Source organism: Lepisosteus oculatus, chromosome 13 (assembly GCF_040954835.1).
Source record: "Lepisosteus oculatus isolate fLepOcu1 chromosome 13, fLepOcu1.hap2, whole genome shotgun sequence".
In the NCBI taxonomy this organism is placed as follows: Eukaryota; Metazoa; Chordata; class Actinopteri; order Semionotiformes; family Lepisosteidae; genus Lepisosteus; species Lepisosteus oculatus.
The window spans coordinates 390137-413986 of record NC_090708.1 but is presented as its reverse complement, the minus strand read 5'-3'; the positions used below and the strand labels follow the sequence as shown (position 1 = coordinate 413986).

The 23850-nt window shown below is 39.1% G+C and overlaps 1 long non-coding RNA gene across 2 annotated transcripts; it reads left to right on the top strand.

Annotated features, from left to right (window-relative positions):
• The first annotated feature begins 5766 nt into the window (after positions 1-5766).
• On the top strand, positions 5767-9690 carry LOC107079077 (uncharacterized). Of its 2 annotated transcripts, none has more exons than XR_001480061.2 (3): positions 5767-5922; positions 7269-7378; positions 9292-9690. It is a non-coding gene; the product is annotated as an uncharacterized lncRNA (long non-coding RNA). The 2 variants fall into 2 exon arrangements; XR_001480062.2 differs by lacking the exon at positions 5767-5922 and adding an exon at positions 5959-6261.
• Positions 9691-23850: the final 14160 nt, after the last annotated feature.

The following is a 23850-nucleotide window of genomic DNA, read 5'->3' as shown; positions in this document are numbered from 1 at the left end:
CTGGGACTCGAATGCGATCTGGGTCATGGTTGTGGCAGGCTGGGGACCACTCGTCCTGTGAGAAACAAACTCAGCGTGCCACCCTGTTTTCACAACACCGCCTTTCCCCTCTATTTCGGCTCCACCAGATGATTGTTGCCCAAATAGAAGGATACATTAACGCACGCAGCACTGATTCAACTCGAGCCATTCAAGTGCTGTTGGCAGGTAGAGTGGGACTCAGCCTTCACAGCCACTGTAATCCCTGGTCTGGGCAATGGGTGGTAAAACGCTGTAAAAAAATTGTAATCAGGAGAAAGCTGCAGCTTTTTAAGAACATTTACACCTTCTCTGAGTCAGCTTTTGGCCGTGAAAGTGAACCTGTTTAAAGTACAATACATTTCCCAGGACAATCTAGCGAAAGAGATGTCAGAAGCTGCTTCAGGAAAGCACACAACAGAGCCTTGTTTACAGAAACAACAAGTAACATCTGGAGAATCACACATGATAGTACATGTCAGTATATACTGTCGATAAAGTTAGTTATACTGGGACAATGGTTCCCCTAATCAACTAATATCAAATTGAGGAAACCTTGCCCTCCTCTACCTTTTTTTAACAACAATAATGAAAGACAGACTTTACACAGAAAAAAAGTGATCTTTGGGTGATTTCAGTAGGATCTTAGCAATCTGGAAGTTCGACACTTGATCGCATTAATGTACGCTTTACACCTTTTTTTCTTTTGAGGTATATATCAGGGTCACGTTTCTAATGAAAGGAAGAAAAAGAGCATCTTTCTGACTGCTGGGCTGGACTGAAAAGCGAGCCTGTTGCTGACAGCTAAATACGCTAATTTTCTTCTAGGAGCTGGGTTTGTCTCACAGGGGCAGTGGGCTTCATACAGATACCTTAGAAGCCTTGTATCCTGTCCAAAAAATGATGTCAAGCACTGCAAGAGCAGGGGTCTATACCTGTAGGTGACTGGCTGTCAACAGTGACCTGTGTGGAGACACTGAGACACACATTACATCGCTATGTATATGCAAGGTGTCTGTGTCATCATCTCTGTAATCAATGAAGATGATTGAGGAGGCCAGAGTTAATACCTTAAAGCACTTTCATGGGGCTCTCTTGCCAGTGTAGAATTGCAAGAGAGACAGGGGGAGCATGTTGCAAGAAAAATACTAGTCACAACTTATTCGTTAGGAAAAAAATGGCCAGTTTCCTGAAAACACATGAATATGATGTAATCTGCTGACTGGAAGTCTAGATTGTAGTTTTTGAATGGTTTAATCAATAATGGGGCCAAGAAAAGTGATTCAAAATAACTGTTTTTTATGTGTTTGTACCATATTTACAATGTATTCTGTATTAACAACTAAATTCAGGTTTTACTATTTTGGATACATGTTATACTTACATAATTGTAGCTTTGAAATCCTGACGAATAATAATAATATACATTACTAAATTTTTTAGTTAGTTCGAAAATTGCCCCTCTATCCCCTGACTGGATTTTGGAAGAACTGGAGATCTGGAATCCAGTCAGAAGGTAGTGCAGGTGAAATCTCTTAGTTTAAAAGCAGTTTCTTGTTTGTGAAAATCAGTCATCTCTGCAGCTGCTTCATATGCTAATAATCTATTGTCCAGTTCACTGAGATGTAGGTGGGTCTTCACTTATCCAATGCTAATAAAGTCCGATGAGCTCCTCTTGTCTCTGTATTCTTATCACGAGGAATATTTCTATATGCAAACACCTTTAGGAATAACCCCATATAAAAACACAGGGAGAAAGTACGTCTACATTATGTTTAAATTTTTTGGATAAATACAAAATCTAAATAATCCTAAAAACTACAAAGGTTATTAATTCTAAGCTTTGCTGGGTGCCCTCTGTGAAACATTACATTTATTAAAGTTCCCATACACTCAATAAAAAACCTATAATGATGCTTGTAAACTATGTTGATGTGCGTAGTTACACTAGCTGTTAAGTACTGACTGCATGTGTTCAAAACCTGATTTTTAAAAGACGTGTCTCAATTTTGCACTTGTGTCACTAGGGGGCAGTCCCACTGCATTCCCTCTGAGAAGGATGAAACACTCTGAAGCTCTGGGAATTAAAGATGGGAACAAAAAAAAGAGGGAAAAATTATCTTATTATTCTAATAGAGTGGGAGGCAAAATTTCCCCTACTATTAACAGCCTCGTAGAAACAGGACACTAACATTAGCTATCTGGAAAAAGGCAAGTCAAATTAATTTGTAATGATGGGCCGTTTTTAGAAACTTTATAGTAATAGACCTTATTGTTCATTGTATGAACATCTGAACATTTACTTATGTCAGATAAATAAATATGGCATAGTTATTAGGTCACAGCATTCATTTAATCATATTTTGAGGGTGTTCTACAAAATACTGTTACAGACACTTCAGCAAATATAAGTGGGAAGGTCTTTAAGGGACGTTTCTAACCAGCAACCAGCAAAAGTTTGTGTACATCTAAGAACAATATTTTAATAACTGCTGAAATGTACATACTGTATGCACATATCTTACTTTTCATGATGCATTGCTTGTAAACATTTTGTATTTTTTTAATTGTGCTATTTAGGTGAAGTATTTATAGTCCAGTTTCAGAGACGTATTTTTACAGTTCAGTTTTATGCTGAGAATATACTTTCAGTTGTTTTTTGCTGTTACAGATTTACATCTGAAATATATATTTTTTGTGTGTAGGTTTCTTGACATTGTGGATGGATGAGAAAAAAGGCTAAATCTAATTTATGAAAACAAGATGAAAAAAGGTTCAAGAGCAACAGTCATTTTTTGCTTTGGAGATTAATTCTGCAAACCAGAGGCACTGAATTGGGACTGTAGAACAAATTCAATTAAAAAAAATGTCCAACTCAATAATTCAAAACCAGAACAGTGCAATGAGCACAGGAAAAACCAAACAGATGACCTACTATTTTGAAGTAAACCGTGTAAATAATTTGTGTCTAATTTGGGTTGACTTCTGCCAGTTACGCAAAGGACAGAGATACCGGATACCTGCGTCTAAAAAACTCCGCAGCAAGCCTGTGCTCCCCAAAAACGGGAGCAGAACAGAAAAAGAAAAGTTGGCAAAAGCCCTCTTCTGTTTGTGCCAGTGCAACCTGATGGAGCCTGAATCAGTTTTTCATCCTCCGCTTTGCTGGATACCCTCAGTGGTGACATCATTCTAGTCACAGATGTTTTCTCCCCTTTAAGCGCACAGGACAAAACAGAGCAGTAAACCAGGCCAGCTTGTGGTGAGGCCGTTACCCACAATTCAGGGAAGAGCTGGATAGTTCCCACTAGGTTCTGGTCGGCCTGGAAACAGCAACTTATTAATCTTGTGACAGAGGGCCAGCTGCATCAGTGGCAGTTACCATATTTCACCACCAACCTGTGTCTGGACAGCCATTGTCTTAAAAAATCATAAAAACAAACAAACCCCCCCTGAATACCGACCGAAAAGTAATAAAACTAAATGATGAATCAAAAATTAATGTTGATTTTTGCTACCTAAATTAAAAAAACTAAGTTGGGGGGGGGGGGGGTTGGGTTGCTGCAAGAGTTGTGATGTGTCATCCTGAGCCATGAGGTTTACTAATTCAGAAAGACTGCTTAGTTTTCCAACTTTAATGATATTCCCCCAGCATATCGCTATGGTTGCTTGGAGACCGGATTTGAGCTAGGCCTCTCATTCGATTCCCACACATCAGACTCTGAAAAGCAATTTTTTCTCCTTGAGCTTTTGATTCTCTCTCCTCTGAAACCCTTCCTCCTGCTGTGACAGTATGGGTGGGCAGAGCCTGGGCAGAATAGGCTGGGCGTGAGGGGAGGCCTGTGGGCTACTGGTCACACATCAAGGCCTGAACACAAAGCCCCCAGGAACCTTCCTTACAAACACAAATTCTCTTCACAGAAAGCAAATGTGTTTTATTTCTCTCACTCCATAACTTGGGTGTCAGTTTAGAAGTTTCTGAAACTTTATTATACATGTTTTTACACCTATTCCGAGAACGAGAGAGGGTTGCTTAATTCGAAATCTGAATAGGAAGACTCAGTTTTGGCCGCTGGTGATTTGTGCATTCACTGGACAACCAATGCTGAGCTATAAAGGCTTTATGGAACCATTGTCTGTATTGATCTCAACACTGCTAAAAACACCGGAGTACAGTTTGGGCATTTGCAACACAATATTATGCAGAATAATCGTGAAGACATGGTTAAAAAGTCAGAAGTGTAAACGCACCAACAATAGCTGACCCCGTACTGAAAGCAGAATAATCTCGGCTCAGCCACTGTGCAGTTAACTTCCCCTACTTTCCCACTAGAGCAAATAAGAAAAAAGTTCAGGGCACACAGTTCATTTATTTCACTCCAAGAACAAGAAGCAAAATATTATGATTTGGTGTTAAAGATTTATTCTTTTTTGTCTCTGAATGAAAGTATTTAATGCATCAATGGAAAAATCAAGTTAATTTTTTCATGGGACACTTGAAAAGAATTCCTTTTAGAGGTATTGTTAAAGTTACCAAATCCAAATGTATTGAATGATGTCAAAACATTTCAAAGCGTGCTTACACTGGCGGATTACACTCTGAAAAAAATAAATAAATTTAGTGAACGGGGAAGGATTGGTGAATAATGCATAAGTGGCTGAGAATGTGCCTGCCGCTCATATGAACGTGTGTGAGTTTCATATTGCACTCAGCAATAAAGACTGCGTTTGTACAGCTCATATCATGGCCTGCACCTCATGTAGGCCATGTCAGCGATAAGAAGCAGCAACAAGTAAAATACTCTTTTCACCTATTTGACAGAAATGCTGGAGCTTTTCTACTAGAGACAGTAGTCTCTCTCCCTTTACACAGAGCTCACCAAGAGACTTCCTGAACCAGAGGACATACTAAGGTGAATTGACTTCAGTCGATCACATTGTTCGTGGTAGTTAGGATAACGTACTCAGTGCGTAATTGATTATGTTGTTTGGAAAACAGAGAAATTCAGGAATTCTACACACTTCTATAATTTGTTTGCCAAAGGATTTTTGATTTAGCACAATAAAGTTTTACACAAGATACAGAGACGTCAATGGAACATTTTTCTCAAACATTTCTCAAAATGTTCTGGTTTACTTATAATTTTCACTCCATTAGTGTAGATTTGCCACAGAGTCTGCAAATCCATTGCCTTGAGTGTATCAGTGTTGAAACAGCAACACGACACTTTGAAAAATGTGATTTTAATGTCATTCCAACTTATGAATATTTTATAAGTGGCCCTGCTGATTTCACAAGGATTTAAATTTTTGGTGACTTTTTTTATGCACTTGTCGAATAAAAATTCCTCATGCATGAGTTACAGGGATCGGTACTTAAACGTTTTATTGAAAAAACAAGAGAAAAACAAAACAAACAAAAAACTTATTAAACGGTGCATAGAAAAACTCCCATGGTAGAAAAGTAACGAAGCATTTTATGGCATTAACAAAAAAAATAATTTCATCTTTGATGTAAAAAAAAAAGTTGGATTTTTTATTTTACACTCGGATACAACCTCGGTATCCCCCCGGAATGCGCCAGCCGATTGAACGGCGGCGAGTGTGCAGGCCGCCTCGCGCACAGTGCTTTGACAGCCATTTGCATTTGCAAACTTTCTCCGTGCGGCTCCTCGGGATGCCGGAGTGCTGATGTCAGCCTGCGGAATGAGTTTGCACAGGAGTTTGCAGCGCCTCGATTAGCTGCGTTGCCAGGCGCTTGCCACTGCAGCTCCTTTCCGCCCCGCTGCCCTGAGCCCCTCGCACTCTGAAAAGCGCCATTTAAAATTAATTAAAGCTTTTCGGATTCGCCACCGAATCCCCCTTCGGCAGACTGAATTTTCATTCTGCTCCACAGTCTTCCGCAAGGTGATGAAAAGTTTTACGACTTGTGCAACAGTGGTGTGGTGTGCGAGAGACACCCTCCCGTAAAATGACAGTGGCGTAAGAATCATTTATCGTGAAATGTTAAGGAGCTTACAAAAAAAAAGTTTGGTTACTTTTTTTAAAATAAGAAAATAAGGTGCTGAATGAATTCTGCATTTTTTGCTATGGACTGTTGCAAATTGAAAACAAGCTCTGTAAACTCTAAAGAAACCAGTCCTAACGACTTCTAACCAAAAAGACTGGTCAGGCATTTGATCCCAGCACAGCACAATTCAAAATCTGCTCTCTGCTGCTCTGCGCATGGAGAGGATTAGGAATGTAGTAAGCAATCACGAAATATTTCTTGATTATATATTACACTTTTTTTTAGCTCCTGTATTTATTCCTTGGCAGGTCATTTTAAGAGAAAACTGCAGGAGTAATAATATCTCTTTGTGTTTGGAAGTATGAAGAATAATTTTTGGAGATGCTAAAATTTTCTTTGTTAAAGTTCTGTACGTGAGGACTTTTCTAATTAGACGTAGAAAATCTGGAACAAACTTTAAAAAAACTAAATAAAATAATTTTAGAAAAGCTTTGCTTATTTTGATAATAACTTGAAGTTATTGATTTGAAGTTGAAGATTTAATGTCTCTTTCTATATATGTTCTATAATTACTGTAAACAGTAAAGTATTTAAATTTACCATGTAGGATTGCTGTGCAAAACTAGGACACCTCTTGGCGGTTTAAATACCTCTTGAACTCTGAGGTCTGTTTCCACAGACAGTGTTGTAAGTTTCACCAGAGTTAAAAAAAAAAACAATTTTCACAACCTATGATTTGGTCAAATCTGTAATACTACACTTATCCAGACATGTTAGTATCACAGAAATTTGGTTTCTGGTAACAGAACTAACCGCTGATTAATTTAAGAAATCCTGATATTTTTTTGTTTTCAGACAATAACTCCATCACTTTCTGTAAGGATTAAAAGATTACTCCATAAGATATTGAAAAAAGTAAATTAAAATGTCTTTAATTTAAAATAGACTAATACAACTGAGAATTTAACAGTTATATTTTTAATTCTTAATTAGACAGAATTAAACATTGTACATGGAACAAACATATTACTTTTTATAAAAAGAATAGTTTTTCAGATAATGACCGATTTCTTTTTTCTTAAGGAGGATACTTTTGCTGTTTTCTTGTGGACATCTAGTTTTTGATTGAACAAATACTGAGAGAGAAATTGAACTTATTGTGATGAATCACATGTCCTGAATGAATGCAGTGTGCAATGTGTAGCAATCCTGTATTTTAGGGAAATCTTTTTCTCTCAATTAGGTGGAACAGCAAGCTGATGTTGCAGTGTGTGGAACAGAGCACTGGCAAAAAGAGACTTTAACGAAAAGGATTTTCTCTCTCCTCAACATCACACCAGGGCAAACATGCAAGTAAGCCCTTGTTGTGTCTTTTTTTCCATGGAGTATGACCAATTGTACTCTTGTTTTCCTCAACATGTCAGTGAAAAACAGTATTCACCCTGTTGCTTTTAGGAAGTTTACTGATCCTATCGTTTCAATGAAGTACAGGCACATTCACAGCACAGCCTGGGCACTTGGCCATTGTTTCCTGTCTTTGGGCACTGAAAATATTGGCCCAGTAATCTGTACACTTGTAGGAAACAGGAAAACTCACACTTTAATGTGATCTTTTCAACGCAGCTTTTCTCATTCAGAGAAAGATAAATAAAACGGTAAAAGGGCATGGTTTGTTTTTTCTTAAGTATTATTAGTAGTAGGACTTCATTGCAGGTAAGTGCTCAAGTCTAATGCTTGGTGAATTTGGGAAATAATGTTGTTAAGCATAGATTATTATCAGATGTATTCCATATGAGATTAATGGGAAATCATTTTTATGTCATCTACAAATGAGCTGGAATTACAGCCACATATTACGAATCATTATCTATTTCTTTTTATAATCAATGACAAAAAAAAGTTTGTAATTGTGAGATGGAAATTCTGCTCTGGGCAAGTCTGCTCATTTCAGAATGTGATGACATTGAAAAGATAACTCTTATCTGCTGGAATTAGTTTTCATGCACTTCGTCCTTTATAAAGAAAGAGGCCAGTCAGCCCTCACTACTAAATTTATGATTTAGCCTGTTTTGTATGCTTGAGAGCATAATGCATCTTTTTCAGTCACCGTGGTTGCATGGTATTATTTTGTGCTCTTTTAAGAAATGATGCAGCTACACTATCATGTACACACATACCATATGACTACAACATGCAGGACAAAGCTTACTTGGTAACAGTGTTATGAATGAAAATGATGTCAAACGCAGATGCAGTATTATCTATATGATGAGAGTCAACACTAAAATGATCTGAAAGTTTTTCAGTTGTTTAAGACTGCCCTTGCATATTGTTGTTTCAGTACTTTTTAAAGGTTGTGGATTGTTTAATGCTCTCTTGTGGTCTTTCTGTAGAGTTTGAAACATAGTGAACCACCTAAATGTATCTCATACTAGTGTTATGCATCAGCTTTTGTAAAAAAAGAGCTTCTGTAGAGTGAAAGTCGCAGAGAGAAGGCCAAAGATCACACTATAGATAGTTTTAAATGTTCAAATCCTAGATGTAAAACAGTGCATTTTTCAGAGAAAGTGCATGCAGCAAAATAATAGCTTTTTATTATTATTCTGAAAGCAAATATTTTTTCCCCTTCTTATTGGATATTTCTTCAATAAGATAATGCATTTACACACAAAAAAGTCATATCTATCTTCCAAATTATTCACAAATTCCTGTGGTGTCTTCCTTGTCACTCTGCACAGACTGGAAAAGTTTAATTGTTCAAGGTAATTAAGTTTAATGTAAATTACAGCTTTCTGTCACAGCTTTAATGTGAATGAGCACTGTTATGACAGTGCAGCATGCAGGTTGTCTTTAAGCATGATTTTTTTCTCATTTAATGACAAAGATATCATATAGCGCTTCTTTAAACATGACACTGACATGTAGTACTTATTCAGTCATATTCGTAATGATTAAAATTGCACTATATGACACTCTGTTATTTTATATGATATAAACGTAAGCCTTTAATGATGAATTATGCATTTTTGTTAAGATTTACTCCAGCTTCCGAAAGTCAGAAGCAACAAAAGAAACAAAGAGCTTTTTGTGTATTTACAAATTAAACTGTGCTGCTTCATTGTTTGTGGAGTGAGTCAGTTTTAAAGACTGAAAGTCACATAAAAGACCAATTTTATTCTAATTTCATTCTAATCTGAGTTTGAAACAATGAAAATGGGCATTTGATGTGTTTATTACAAAGTATAATTGGATATTGTGTATTGCAGAAAAGTTTCTATCAAGCAAAGAGAGAGAGAAGTGAGAGAAATCCAGCTTTTGAACGTGAACATGGAACTAACAAGAAGAGCTCTTTCTCATCACGGGACTAATTTTGTACTTCATGCCTTCACAAGCAGGAAAAAGGCTGAAATTCCCGATTTTCAAACCTAGACCTGGAACTATGTCATTCTTCCAAATTGATAACAGAAATGTCTAATTCCACTCATTATTTTATATCAAGGAAATGTTTTTAAACTGGTTACGTATGCATGCAAGTAGATGAAGGTTGGTACCCTACACAAGGTATGAGAGTAAATGACAACCATTAAAAGATATGTTTGTTTAAACCCACAGGTCTGCAGAGTTCTTCCACTGGATGAGCTCATTAATAAAACCCTTGTGCATCACACAGTCTCATTTGCCAGCAAAACCTCCAAGAGAATCACAGAAACAAACGTAAATCCCGAGCATGACGCACTGCTGAGCCCTGTCACATGGCAGGTGAAATTATTCCAGTAAAGCAAACAGACTGGATGTCCTGCAGGAGTTCACTGTAGCACCAGCCTCAGTGCTATGATTGTTTTTGCTTACGCTAGCCACACAATATTCAATTGCAAATAATTTGGAGATTTTCATCACCTGACTTTTTGCACAAAACATGGGTTTTTCTTTCTCTTCAGGTCCATCGTTTAAAAGAGAAAGCCTCTGAAAGACAGTAACCAGTCACACATGGACAAACACACATCATGAAGTGAAAGAGAAATTACTTTTTTGTCAGCTAAGGGTCTTAAAATGTGTTCCATACAATTAGGCATTTTTCACATAGAGAATTAAATTCATTAAAAATTATTAATTAAAGCTTTGATAAAGAATATACTGCATTGTCATCTTCATTGTGTATATTCATTGCTTTTTCATAGAACTGATGTCAGTCATGAATATTTACTTGGAAGACTGTGACTTGTTAAAATAAAATAAATATAATATATATCTGTTTTTTCAAGAAAGAAAATGAAATATATCAAAGTAAATAAAAAGCATTGTTTAGAGTATGTTTATAACTGTGGAAATTAATGAATTGGTTACACTTATATAGAGGTTTTCTGGACACCACTCAAAGGGCTTCACAGGTAATGGGGATCCCCTGCACCACCACCAGTGTGCAGCCCCAGCTGGATGATGCGACGTCAGCCTGAGTGCGCCAGAACGCTCCCCACACACCAGCTCTCAGTGGGGAGGAGAGCAGAGTAATGAAGCCAATTCATAGATGGGGATTATTAGGAGGCCATGGTTGGTAAGGGCCAATGGGAAATTTGGGCACCAGGGTTACACCCCTACTCTTTTTGAGAAATGCCCTGGGATTTTTAATGACCACAGAGAGTCAGGACCTCGGTTTTACGTCTCATCCGAAGGACGGCACCATTTTACAGTATAGTGTCCCTGTCACCATACTGGGGCATTAGGACCCAAATAGACTGCAGGGTGAGCACCCCTTCTGGTCAAACTAACACCTCTTCCAGCAGCAACCTTAGTTTTCCCAGGAGTCTCCCATCCAGGTACTGACCAGGCTCACACCTGCTGAGCTCCAGTGGGCTGCCAGTTGTGAGCTGCAGGGCGATATGGCTGCTGGAAATGTGCGCGAATCTTCACAGCTCAATCAGAGAGCTGCAGGTATATGGTGGGTGTTTTCACTTGTATTACCCAAAGGCTGAACACAGGAACACTGGCTGGGCACTGAAATGTAGTACTTATTCAGTCCTGATTGTGGGGAACTTGAATCAAGCAAACATCCAGAATACATCTGGTGCTCCTGTTCAAACTCTAGTGTCATGGTAGAGCTGTGTGTGGTTTGTAGAAATGTTAGGACTCTTTGTTCCCCAACCTGACTGGAACAGAAAAAATATGGATTCATGTTCAGTTCTAAAAATTCTAGCCAGCAGCCATACCACCCTGCAGGTCAGTACCTGGATGGGGGACCCCTGGAAAAGCTAAGGCTGTGTCATAAACAGTTCTTTCCGGGCCCTGTGCAGACGTCACGATCCGGAATAGTGAAGAAACACTGGGGGAAAAATCATGCAGGAGAGGGTATGGAGACAGGGGGCGTGTCCAGGGGGTGCAGGTGTCCAGGGAGAGTGAATCCATGAGAAAATCCAAATGGGTATCCAAGACTGAAGGTAGAGTCCAAGGCCAGGGGATCCATCCAGGGAATAAAACCATGAACCGGGTCGGGACCGGCGGGGCGGGGAATCAGGAACAGAAGGTTAAAACCATAAAGGAGCCAGACGCAGCAGGACCCCGGGCTCTCATGAAGCGTAATTCAATGAGGAACCAGGAGTGACGTCTGCGTCTGGCTTTTAAGGTGGAACAGAAATAAGAAACAGGTGCAGGTAATGGGGCAGAACAAGAAAGGGCTGGAGCGCCCTTAAGAGGAGGAGTAGTGATCATGACAGGCTGCTGCTGGAAGTGGTGTTAGTGATACCAGCAGGGGGCGCTCACCCTGTGGTCTGTGTGGGTCCTAATGCCCCAGCGTATTGACAGGGACACTATACTGTAAAAAGGCTCCGTCCTTCAGATGAGACTTAAAACCAAAGTCCTGACTCTTTGTGGTCATTAAAAATCCCAGGGTGTTTCTCAAAAAGAGTAGGGGTGTTACTCCGATGTCCCGATCCACATTTCCCATTGGCCTTTACCAATCATGGCCTCCTAATAATCCCCCTCTCTGAACTGGCTTCATCACTCTGCTCTCCTCCCCACTGAGAGCTGATGTGTGTGTGAGTGTTCTTGCGCACTGTGGCTGCCGTCGCATCATCCAGGTGGGGCTGCACACTGGTGGTGGAGGGGATCCCCGTTACCTGTAAAGCACTTTGAGTGGAGTGTCCAGAAAAGCACTACTGTATATAAGTGTAAGGATATTATTATTATTATTATTAATAAAAGTGTAAGTGAACCACAGTTGGGATCCTATGCTGTCTACCAGCTGTTCCCAGGATTCCCTGAGTGGTGGGGTGAAATCGTCTCACAAGCTGCTGTGGAAAGAGTGGGAGCAGGTTGACGTTCTGGGAGCTGTGGGAGTAGATTGGAGTTCTCGGTGTTTGGGGAGAAGTGGCAGCAGTTAGGAGCTGACTTGCAATGTGAGCAACAGGCTGGAAGAAGTGATGTGAGCAACAGGCAGAAGTCAGAGGAAAGGCATGAACAGTCTTTACCTGCTCTAGGATGGCCTGAGAGTTCAGTACAAACAACCTGATGACTGAAACAAAACAACTGAAGACTCCAGGTGGGTGTGTCCATGATTTTTAAAATTCAAAACATCAAAAGAAAAAATATACAATTTATTTTTTAATTTAACATGCTCAGGATGTTGGAGGCAAAATTCAATATCTATTCATCTTTTACATGGCTGACTTGTATCATCTGCTCAGAATCAGAAAGGCAAAGACATGTTGGGAGAGAATTTGAAAGATTGCGCAATTTTCTGCGTGAGAGATAGCTGTACCTTGGATCAGATTATGGATAAGCCGATGTGTGCTACTCTTATAGAAATTCGTTAAACCTCACAAAATGAGCCAGATAGCAGATAAGGCTGGCAGCAAAAGTTGTCTAAGTGTTTAGCTGCCTTTTGGTTCTACCTGTCATGCTTCTGAGAGCTAACTAAAAGTGTGTAAAATGCAGCAATGAGATGAAGACCTATCAGAGAAGCCTGTAGTGAAAGGCTAGCTTCTCCTTACGTTGACATGTGCTGCACAGTGACAACATGTTTCATGATTTATTATGTACAACCTACACAGAATTAATCTAAAAAAAAGATCTTGATCTTGTTGTCTTTGTTCTGTGTGCCATTAATAAATGTGTTGAGGTGTGTGTGTTATGTTTGAACGGGATCATGCTTTTTGAAACTCCACAGATAATGGGAAAGATCAAAGCAAAGAGAAAGATCCATAGCCCAAAAGAAGTGGGCACTGCAGATGTGTAGAATACACACAGCCCTGCCTGGCTTTGTGGAACGTTCTCATGAAGGAATCCTAAGCAAATGCAGCTTTGTGTACATTTCACAGAAATCTGGCAGCACTGCTGACGTCCTCAGAGCCCTAAGCCCCAGTGAAGACTGAAGCCACAAAATAGCAGGATTAGGGGGTTACTTCTGGACTGTCTATCAGACAAATAGCTAATTAACTCCTGGAAATCAGCTCCCTGTGTGATGTAATTTGAATGCATGCACAAAGTCACTTCAAAAGTGAAAGGGCAACCCAAAATAAGAGAAAGGCAAGAATAAATATGCCCCTCTATATCTCAGGACTGGTGCAAGAAACAAGAAAGGAAATATTCAGCTCTTCTGTTTTTGTCCTTCTGTATGTGTTACTATGCCTGAAGGTGCACAAAAAAACATAGATTTGAAATAATTAAATCATTTCTGTGGATAAATCCCTGGGTGCCACATTTGATGAGGTGGTTTTACAAGTAAAACGTAAAATGATCAAATCGTCGTGTTATCATTATCTAAAGCGTATACTGTACCTAAAACTAACCTTGTGGGACCTGACAAGGATACAATATCATGGACCTAGACAGCAAATCAACAGTCAAGGACTTACAGTACAAATCTGCAGTTTAAGGGGGTTTGAAAAGCTGCAGGTGACAGCTCTGGGGGCTGCCATTCACACTTTTTTAAAGACAGGCCAAAGGGAGGAAGAAAATAATCAATAACCGATTAGTTTAATACACACCACAATACTTCAGAATAACACATTTGCGAGAATTCTTATTAAACCAATTTTGTCAACAATGTGTTTAAAACAGAAAACCGAGTACAAAGAGGGCTAGGAGGTATTAGTGCCCATCCAGAAGTGTGGTCTCCATGGCAAGCCTTTCCTGTCATTCCCTCTGAATGGGGAATTAAAAGCAAGGGCAATTATTTGCTCAGTGGGAACTTTGAATCACTAAGCCCGCTTTATCTGCATGGACACCACCTAAAAGACTTTGATCAGAGGTGCCAGCGTCTCTCTCTAGCTTTGCCCACAGCTAGACAAGGTTGAAAGCATTATTTTTCAGAAATCTATCAGAAACTCGAAACTGATAATATTCCGTCTAATGAAGCTGATCTGATTGTTTTTTATTTCTTACAGTTAAATCTAGCATTTTTGGTGTGAAGAGCCTTGAATGCAGAGTTTGTGTGTGTATGTGTGTTTGGTTTAATTTTGTTGCTTTAATTCTTATTTCATTTTGTAAGTGTCATTACTGTCATTACTCAGCAGCAAGAAAGAACTGGTAGCAGATCCCCCGAGGGTGTTTTCGTGCTAACCTCGTCTGAGTCACTCAGTGGTGATTCACTTGCTTCTGCAGGTGTACACATAAGAGATCTGGAAAAGATCCATGAATGCTGAAATGTGTTTTTATTTTCAAAAATATTTTACTTCACTCTTTCATGGTTTAAAATAGAATAACTGTTTTTTTATCCTTTCAGTGTCTGTAGATCCTTGCAGTTGTTTGTTGTTGAATTCATTGATTAGAGAAACCAGCAGCCATGTGCCTAAAACGAGTTTAGGAATGGCACTAAGAGGTAAATAAATCTCGAAGCGTGGCATGTGTAGCCCTCCTGAATGCAGGCGACTGTTGTGAACTGAAGAGAACCTCAAGCTGCCATCACTGCTTTGGTGGCTGGGGCAGGAGGTCACTGCCGGGTGATCTGAAACCACAAACTAGGCATAACAAAAGCCTTTAATTTCCTTTACTCATCAACTCAGTTTCAGGAGGAGGAGAACTACAAAAACATTCTAAAATAGGAGAACTAATACATGTGTCATCCTTACAGACATAGATGGAGTCAGATCTACTGTATCTTTTTTTCACATTTGTAGATTATTCAGTTCAATTTAAAGTACTTTATACATCCCCAGGGGGGCAAATTAAGATTAACCTTTGTTTATTTTGGATGCATATCAAGTCTGTTTCAAGTCCTGTACCTTTGCTCACAACTGTTGTACGTGCAATTGATTTACACTACATTTCACTCATCTTGTTAGAAAAAGACAGCAATTACCAGTACTGTCAACATTAATACAAGCTAATTTGTTACTTGGTGGCTTAATAACAATGAGATAAGCTGGAAAATACCTACATTGTCTTGTCTGCAATAAAAATTAAATCATAGTGTCCATGCAAAAGCATTATTACATGTGTTCTAAGACACAAAACGACACATCCCATTTGTCTGTCACAGTGTACAGTATACCGGTGTGAGAACTGAGTCCAGCCGTGGATTACCTGGGCTCCTATAGAGGACAGTTGGCTGTGAGCCCCTGTAGCCCCTGTATTGCAGCACAGAAGACTCTCCGAGCTACACACACGCTGAACGCCACCTGATTGGGGTATTAAAGCATGAGAGGGGTAGGAAGTTTGTGCAGACTTTTCACAGAAGAACACATGTTGAGGGTTCAGATGAGGGTCGCGTGCCTCTGACACCCCAAAACACCCAGTGAATATTTGAGATGACCTGTGGTCACACCTGTTTAAGTGCCAATGATGTGCCAGTTTTTTTTAGAAAAATCCAAATTCTGTTTTACTTATACTTTAAGAATAGCAAAATATATTATTTTACTTTGTCCTTTATTTCTTCATGAGCTAGTCAATAAACCTACAGAATGTCATCTATTAAGTTAAAAATGATCATTGCATGCTTTTGTCTCATCAATCACTCATAAAGGTTCATTATGGTCTTTGCAATGTTGTTTGACCAACATGCACAAAAAATAAAATACAGTATCAAACTGATCAAGTCTGGGATGAAATGTTTATGAACATTCATTTTTCTATGAATAACGTGAGGAGGGCTAACAAAAAAAGCAAGTATATAAAAAATACATTCTGTAATGTACAAATGGGAAGTATATTACAGTGAAATCCTGACATCTAAAAGAAAGGAAACACTTTGCGAGCATTGGAGTAATGGTCAATAAATGAGATGATTTAGCAAAGGGAAGTCTTTGGAAATGAACGGGAGTCAGTGCACGCCGAGATTCTCTGCTGCAGCTTCAAGTAGTGTTTTGGATTGCGATCTATGTACATTTGTTCATGATGTGGAGATCCACATTTAAAGGCAGAAAGGAAGTGTTGGGACATTGTGAATGAAAATCATTTTCAGATTTCTGAATCAGGCCTTTCAGGAGCTCCCACTGCCCCCAGGCCAGCCGAAGCCTGGGATATAGTCTGTCTGGTGGAATTGGAACTAGACGGGTTCGAGCATTTGTAGGTGAGCTTGACATTTAAGTCAGGAAGGTCACATCGCTGTCCCCTCTCACCCCAATATCAGGTTTTGGCTTCTTTCCACAGATATCCAGCCAGAGATCTCTGCCAAAACACGAAACTACTTCCGTCAGATTAAACTGTCTCCTAAAGCAAACTGGCATTTCATCTGAGGAGTTTAACAGAGGAGAGTGCCGAATGACACCCTCTTTATGTGCTGCGTTTTTCTGCAGGTCTTGTTAACCGATGTTTTGACATATATTACTATTCTTGCTATTTTTAATTCTGGCATCTCCTCTGACAGCAATTTCACATTAATATTTCTAAATATTCAAAAAAATGTGCTTGTTTAAGTGCCTCATTTCTTTTTGTCCAACTGTCTGGATTTTTTAACGTTTTTTTCTTTGCTTTTGCTATTGCACCTCATCGAACCAAGACTTTTAACTCAACCATATAAAATGAAGTGACTGCATATTTTGTATATAAAAATAATATCTTAAGGTTGTTTTCATATAAATATGTCTTTTGCAAAATCAAACAGATTATGTTGATTTAGATGATCGATAGTTGTCGATCCTAAACTCAACACTGCTTAGTTTTGCATACAATTCAATCTGTAATCATTCAAGACCAGTGAAAATATTTGACAATTATGTTGCTAATAAAATGGAGCCCTGTTTTAGCTTGATAGGAGTGTTTCAACCAGATGAAAACCCCTCATTGGGAAGAAATGAAATCTCAGCATTAAAACAAAGGATAACTCTTCTGCCTTAAAACTCATTACAATTCGACTAGGCAGACCACTTAAAACTGAAAGACAGGAAAACTTGTGAAAGGCCATCAAGTCAAAGGAGAGATAATAAATGAAAATGTAACTCTCACGTTTCTATATTTGCCATTTGTTCTTTAATTGGGAGAATGTCTTAATGAACTTCATTGTGCTTGTAATGAAAATAAACACATTTTATTTTTATGAATTAAATTAGGAGTAGGGTCACTATATTCAGTCAGTTATCTTGCATGTTTTTTTTAATTTACTGATAACATTTAGTACAGAAATAACATAAAACACTAAACCGCATAAAAAGATATAATTACCTCATCTCTTATCTGTAAAATGCTGTTTAGGCACAATTAACCACTTCCCATTCACTGTAACAAATAACATTTATTTCATTAAGATTAAACAGCTACCTTCCTGTTAGAGCTATCCTCTAGTCCAGCACGACTAAAGCCTATAAAATTATCATGGACACTTCTGTAATTAGTGTAATTATAGGTGGTTTTCAACATAGCTTAGCTGTTTTTTGTCAGATATATGTGTGTGTGTCTTCATGTGCATGAATCCTAAATTCCCAACACCAGATACACAATGACAATGTAACAAACTTGTATATACTGTATATGTATATTTTTTACTGATGCAATCTAAAAAATAAAGACATTAGATTTCGATGAAAGCGGCTTAGATGATTCACGAAGAAATGAATTTTCAAATCTATAGGAAGAACATCTGAATGGAAATTGCTACTGGTCTAAAGTCAACTTCACTTTGATAACTAAATCTCTTTTAATTTATGACTCTACACATGTATCCCCGGAGAGCTGTGTGTTAGAGTGCACCCATAATTGCACTGTATATGTTACTAATTGGATAATAATTGGTGCAGGTGCAGTTAGAGGGATGTTATCACACTTTTGTTTGAAGATGTAGGGACCAGGATGGAAGGGTGCCAGGATATTTCTGTCAGCTGTCTCAAAAGCACTGCTTTATTTTTATTTATTTTGTAGCCAGCTATAATTTTCTTTGCTGTTGAAAGAAAATGGCTTTATAAAAAAACACACCACATAATCAGAGAATCGGTTCCTATGTGCATCAATTGCTTCTGAATATACATAAAAATGGCCTTGTGTTACTGCTTCCAAAGATTATTTTGAAAGCTTTGCGTGTTGGAAAAGGAGGAGTAGTGGATTGTGGATTGTGCAGGTTTCCCCTTCAGCCTGATGAAAAGGCCTTCAGGAAGGCTCTCCCTTCGAGCTTCCAGACAGCTGCAACTGCTGTGTTTCAGAGCAGGGCTAAGGGGAGAGAGTTACAGTAGATTAGGGGTTGGTGTTGTAGGAGTGTTCTGTAAATATAACTGTGGTCATTCGGCTGGGAGGGGTAAATAACTTGACTTTACTTCTGAACACTTGAAGCTGTCCTGGCAGTTCAGATAGTTAGCCTTCTTCAGGTGTGGGGGAGAGAGGAAGAACAGCAAACACGTTTCGCTCCACAGCGGATACGTGAAATGAAGCATGTCTTTTCTTTACCTTTCATCATAGAATGATTCAGATTCAAAGTTTTATACTATTTATCTATTGTTTTTGTAAAATAGATCTAAGGTTTTGTATACATTTTACCTGTTCAGTTTAGGTGGAAGCACTTAATGCTAATACTGTATGTTTTTAACAAATCAGGAACTGTTCCATTTCTATTCCAAACAATTGCAGCTTATGAGTGACTTTAAAATGTATCAAAGACTATGATTGTGGGTTATTATTAATTTTGGCTATGTTTTGCACTGGATAGAATCATTCATTAATAGAATAAAAACTACATGACACGATTGTGCTTAACATATCTGAACATAGTCTTCTTAACAAGTACCAAACAATATAGTAGTTCAGGTGGGTAGCTGCGTCAGCATGCGTAGGCTGCAAAGGAACAAGTAATAGGTTTATTCCATGCTGAAAAAAAGAAGAAAGAGAACACAATTTTCGGCCGTGGAGCTTTCTCCTGGTGTGTGAAGAACAATATAGTCTTTAGTGAATAAATGAACATTGGTGATGAGTGGATTTTCCTCTTGCTGGAACACACCAAGTTCTATCAGGATTATTAGTGTATTATAGTAAGTTTCTGTTTATTAAAACTATTGAGATGAGGGAAAGCATGTGTTAATATGGCACAGCTCATACTTTTCTAAACTACGTGGTAAGTTTTGTCAAAATTAGTTGCTCATCTTTCAGTTCAGCACCTTTCTGTAAAATGTGTGAGATCATTAAGAATAACATATACATATAAAATACTCCTAACATGTCTCTTCTGTGAACTGTAATCAAAATGTGTTGTGGTTCAGAATATAAGATTCTATTGTTTGCTGTGCAAGGTTACAAATCTTAAAATGCAGTACTCTCACCCGAATAAACAACTAATCCTCCTCTTCTCAGCAAAGCTCATCTCTCATCTATTTGGATTAGTTGAGCTGGGCGAAGAAAAAGGAATGTTAGCTTTTATGTCTGGAGAAGAAATGCATTTTTAACATTTTTTTTGTGTTTAGCACTGCTTTGTAAAAAATAACTACTTTAAAACAGGCGGGAGGTGAGTCTTCTGTGAAATCAAATTAAACAGCTTTAGTGTGGCTGGTATTAGGGAAGGGGCTGGTAAAGGGTGGTGGTGGAGGGGGGTCCCTCCTTACCTGCAGTAGGGGGTGCGTTTCACAGTGATATTAAACTTGTTTTCAAATGTTAATGAAGATCCATGTTTCAATTTGATGCACGGGATCTCAAAATGCAACTGTAACTGGTATTAATGAATGTTCCATTATCTCTGTACCCTCCAAATGTTTCCAGCCTGTTCTAATCCTTTTTTTTTCTCCCTGTGACATTGAATAAATCTTTATTTGGGTTTTTACAATAAAAAACACATTTTCATTTTGTAGTATGTCTGAATGTGAAGAGCACCTGTACCTATTTATTCACTTCTTGTGTGAACATTTGACACTTAAAAAAGTCACCAAAACTGCAGGACTAATTTGGAATGTGGCCCAATCATTTAATAATAATAATTCCTCACACTTATATAGCCCTTTTCTGGACACTCCACTTAAATGGCTTTAAAGGTCATGGGGATCCCCTCCACCACCAGTAGTGTGCAGCCCCACCTGGATGATGCACCAGGTCACCCCCCACACACCAGCTCTCAGTAGGGAGGAGAGCAGAGTGATGAAGCCAGTTCAGAGATGGGGGTTATTAAGAGACCATGACTGGTGACTGGTGAAAATTTGGCTAGGTCACTGGGGTTACACCTCTACTCTTTTCAAGAAACTCCTAATATTTTAATTGACCATAGACAGTGAGAAACTCCTTCTGATCAGAAGGACGGTGTCTTTTTATAGTATAGTGTCCGTCACTATACTGGGGTATTAGAACCCACACAGATGACAGGGTGAGCACCCCCTACTGGCCCCACTAACACCTCTTCCAGCAGCATCCTTAGTTTTTCCTAGGGGTCTCCCAGCAAGGTACTGACCAGGCCCACACCTGCTGAGCTGCAGAGTATGGATGCTGGGTTTGGGTTTTTAAGGGTTAGGGGTCAGAAGTAAAAACGCTCAATTCTTAGCCTGATAAGATGACAACAGTCCAATCACAATTCCTGGCCAATGTAAAGAAGGGTGCAGCTTCCATTTTCTCTGTTTGTTTGTTTTTTGTATTTTTTTGTCCTTTTTTTAACTGGAAAGACTGAAGAGAGAGAGTAAGCGCACCGTGGTTTTTCTGACATAAAGTGGTGTCATTTAAACTCAGGTCCACGTCTAATATATGTATCAGAGTATTTCAAGCATCTGACCTACCCTAATTATTATAATTGTTGTTGTTGTTAAATTGTTAAATCATTGTAAAGGTGAATAACTCTGCATATGAAAGTGCCTACCCAGTTCCAAGGATGATTGGTAATGGGAGAGGTACTGGTCAGTAATGAAAAAGTGGTGCTTACTGACGAGTAAGAAAGAAGACTCAATTTAAAGTGATCATAATCCCCAGGCTCATCCTGGGACAGCACTGTGTATTAAACACAGTATTAAACACCTGTTTCCTTGACACAGCGGCAAACAGTCTGTGGTTTTGTCATTCGCACTCAGACTCTATGAGAATATATATGTCCGTCTGCTGATGGGAAGGCCCTTTTCCTCCAGCTGCTCTTATAAGTCCCTTAATTAGCCCACAGAGGTGGCTAATTCCACACAGAGCCCATCCTGACAGCTCCTTTTCCTCACTTGGAATTTCACCCCCATGAATTCTAGTTACTCAATCAGACCAGGTGTGCCTCATTCTACAGGTTTTTCCAAGTAATAGGTGGCGTTCTCGCAAAGACACCTTTCACTACCTCCATGCTAAATGATAACTGACATTTCTCAACAAACCTGTGGTTACCATAAATCCATAAACAAACTAGCTGCATCCCAGCACAATCTGCAATATACCAGCAGCGCAATTCTTAAACAAGATTTACTGAAACAACGTCTTTAAATTATAAAGCAATCTCATAATGCATAAGATATTAATCTAGACTGTATTCTCTTTTATTAACTAGTATTTAAGCCCTTTTATACATTCTTACCCATTAGTCTTGATTTTAAACAGAGCTGCAGATGACCTCTTCCTAAAATCTATGAGTTATTTTCCCAGCTCTCAGTGTGGTCCGGCTCCTTCTTGTATCCAACCTGTCCAGGGAGATTTCCCTTTAGCTCAGCTGGCTGGTTACCTGTTGAGTGACGCCTGGGGCCCAGGTTCGAGCCCCCAGCGGTGGGGGGCGCGTACCCACGTGAACCCGAAAGTGCTACAATATTAAATTGAGTCACGAGGGAAAACCATCACTTGTAAAGAAAATAACAACATTATTGTCAATGAAAAGCAATTCATAATACAACATTAATTTCAAATAAATATCAAGATGGCAGGTAACTCCTGTATTTGGGTCTTCAGAAGGCTTTGGGGCACATGGACATATGCACTTAATTATGTGATCATTTGCAATTGTGGTGCATTTCTGCTCATTTGTACAGTAACAGCCACTTCCTTTACGGTGTGGTGAGCAGCAGAGGATGGCGATTATTTCTTAACTTCATGATGACAAGGTTGTCTTGGCTGTTTCAAAGGGAGGGCTACTAAGCCTTTTGGAGATGGTGGGAATCCGAAGGGATAAGTCGAGATTGGAGATCAGTGAAGGCAATATTAATGTGCTTAAAGCAAAGTGGAAAGTGGTTCAAGCGAGAAGGGTGTAAGAAGGTTTATAAATATCTGAAGGGGATGAGAATCACATAAGTATCTAGAGACTAGACTAAGTGTTAATGGATAGGCTGTGTATGACAGACAAATGAGGAGTAGTGCAAAGGGAAAGGGCTTTGGCATGAGTTAATACAGGAGTTACTGAAAGCTTAAAATGACCACCGGCTTCACAGAAAAGCCAGCACTTGTGAATGCTGGGAAATAGGACATGTGCGTCAGGTGCTGTGTCTGACATCATGGGAAGATGCGGAGCTCCTGCAGGCTGGGACACACACACGTTCTCACATATGCATCTTTCTGCGACCAGAACCAGCACTCGACAACCCCACTGCGGCCGTGAACATCTTGTATGAGATGGATTTATCATAAAGAAATGCCCAAAGAAGCAAGGACAGCAAGCTCTTGTCAGCTCAAAGCTCAAACAGCTTACGCTCAGTGATTGAAGAACAGCTAGCATTTGAGAAGCACCTATACTGAACATGATGAAAAAATTCCTGTCAGCTGAGGTAGTATTTCTGCAGCAGCGGATGGTGCAAGGTCAGTCTCATTAGCAATGGCAGCTAGCTAAAAACCTCTGTCTGAGAGCCTGCGGCACTCAGCACGTCTGCTGAAAGAAACGAGTGTTTACAAGAGCTGTGGAATATATGAAAGTCTCCCAAACAACCTCTTTGTTACAGACTCGGTATTCATTCTTTATTTTGCTCCCTCGGTTTCTTGTTTTTAAACCACTTTTTTGTCCTGGTAAACCAGTGCCTGTCTTCGTTTGCTCACTTGCATTTACTCTCAAACCTTTTTGAAAAGACCAAACAAAAACACACAGAAGACATTTAGTGATGACAACAGAGAGCATCTTATTTGTGCTCGATTTGTCAGCCCTTCTTGTACGTTGTAAATGTAGTCAGAACCATTCACAAAATTACAAAACCATTTACAATTAAAAAATGTTCAGGTCTTTAATGTTGTGTCCTACTTTACATATCAAACAGCCGGCCTTTCTGAAATATTCCTGTTTTGGTAACACTCTTAAAAGGGTTGTAATTGACAAAGAATTCAAGAGTCAAGTACTTGTCTACACCCCAGATACACGCATTGCCTGAAGGTGTGATGCACATGAAATATCTGCCCCTTTGATTACTGTCCATGCGGGCCAGCTCGCCCCTGCAGCCCCTGGCCTGTGCTGAATGCAGATTCACTTGTGAGAGGTCATGTTTACTAACAACAGCAGAACAAAGACAAGGGGTCTAGCTATGCTGGTTCAGCTCTTACCATATTCATAGCAATGTCCTGAG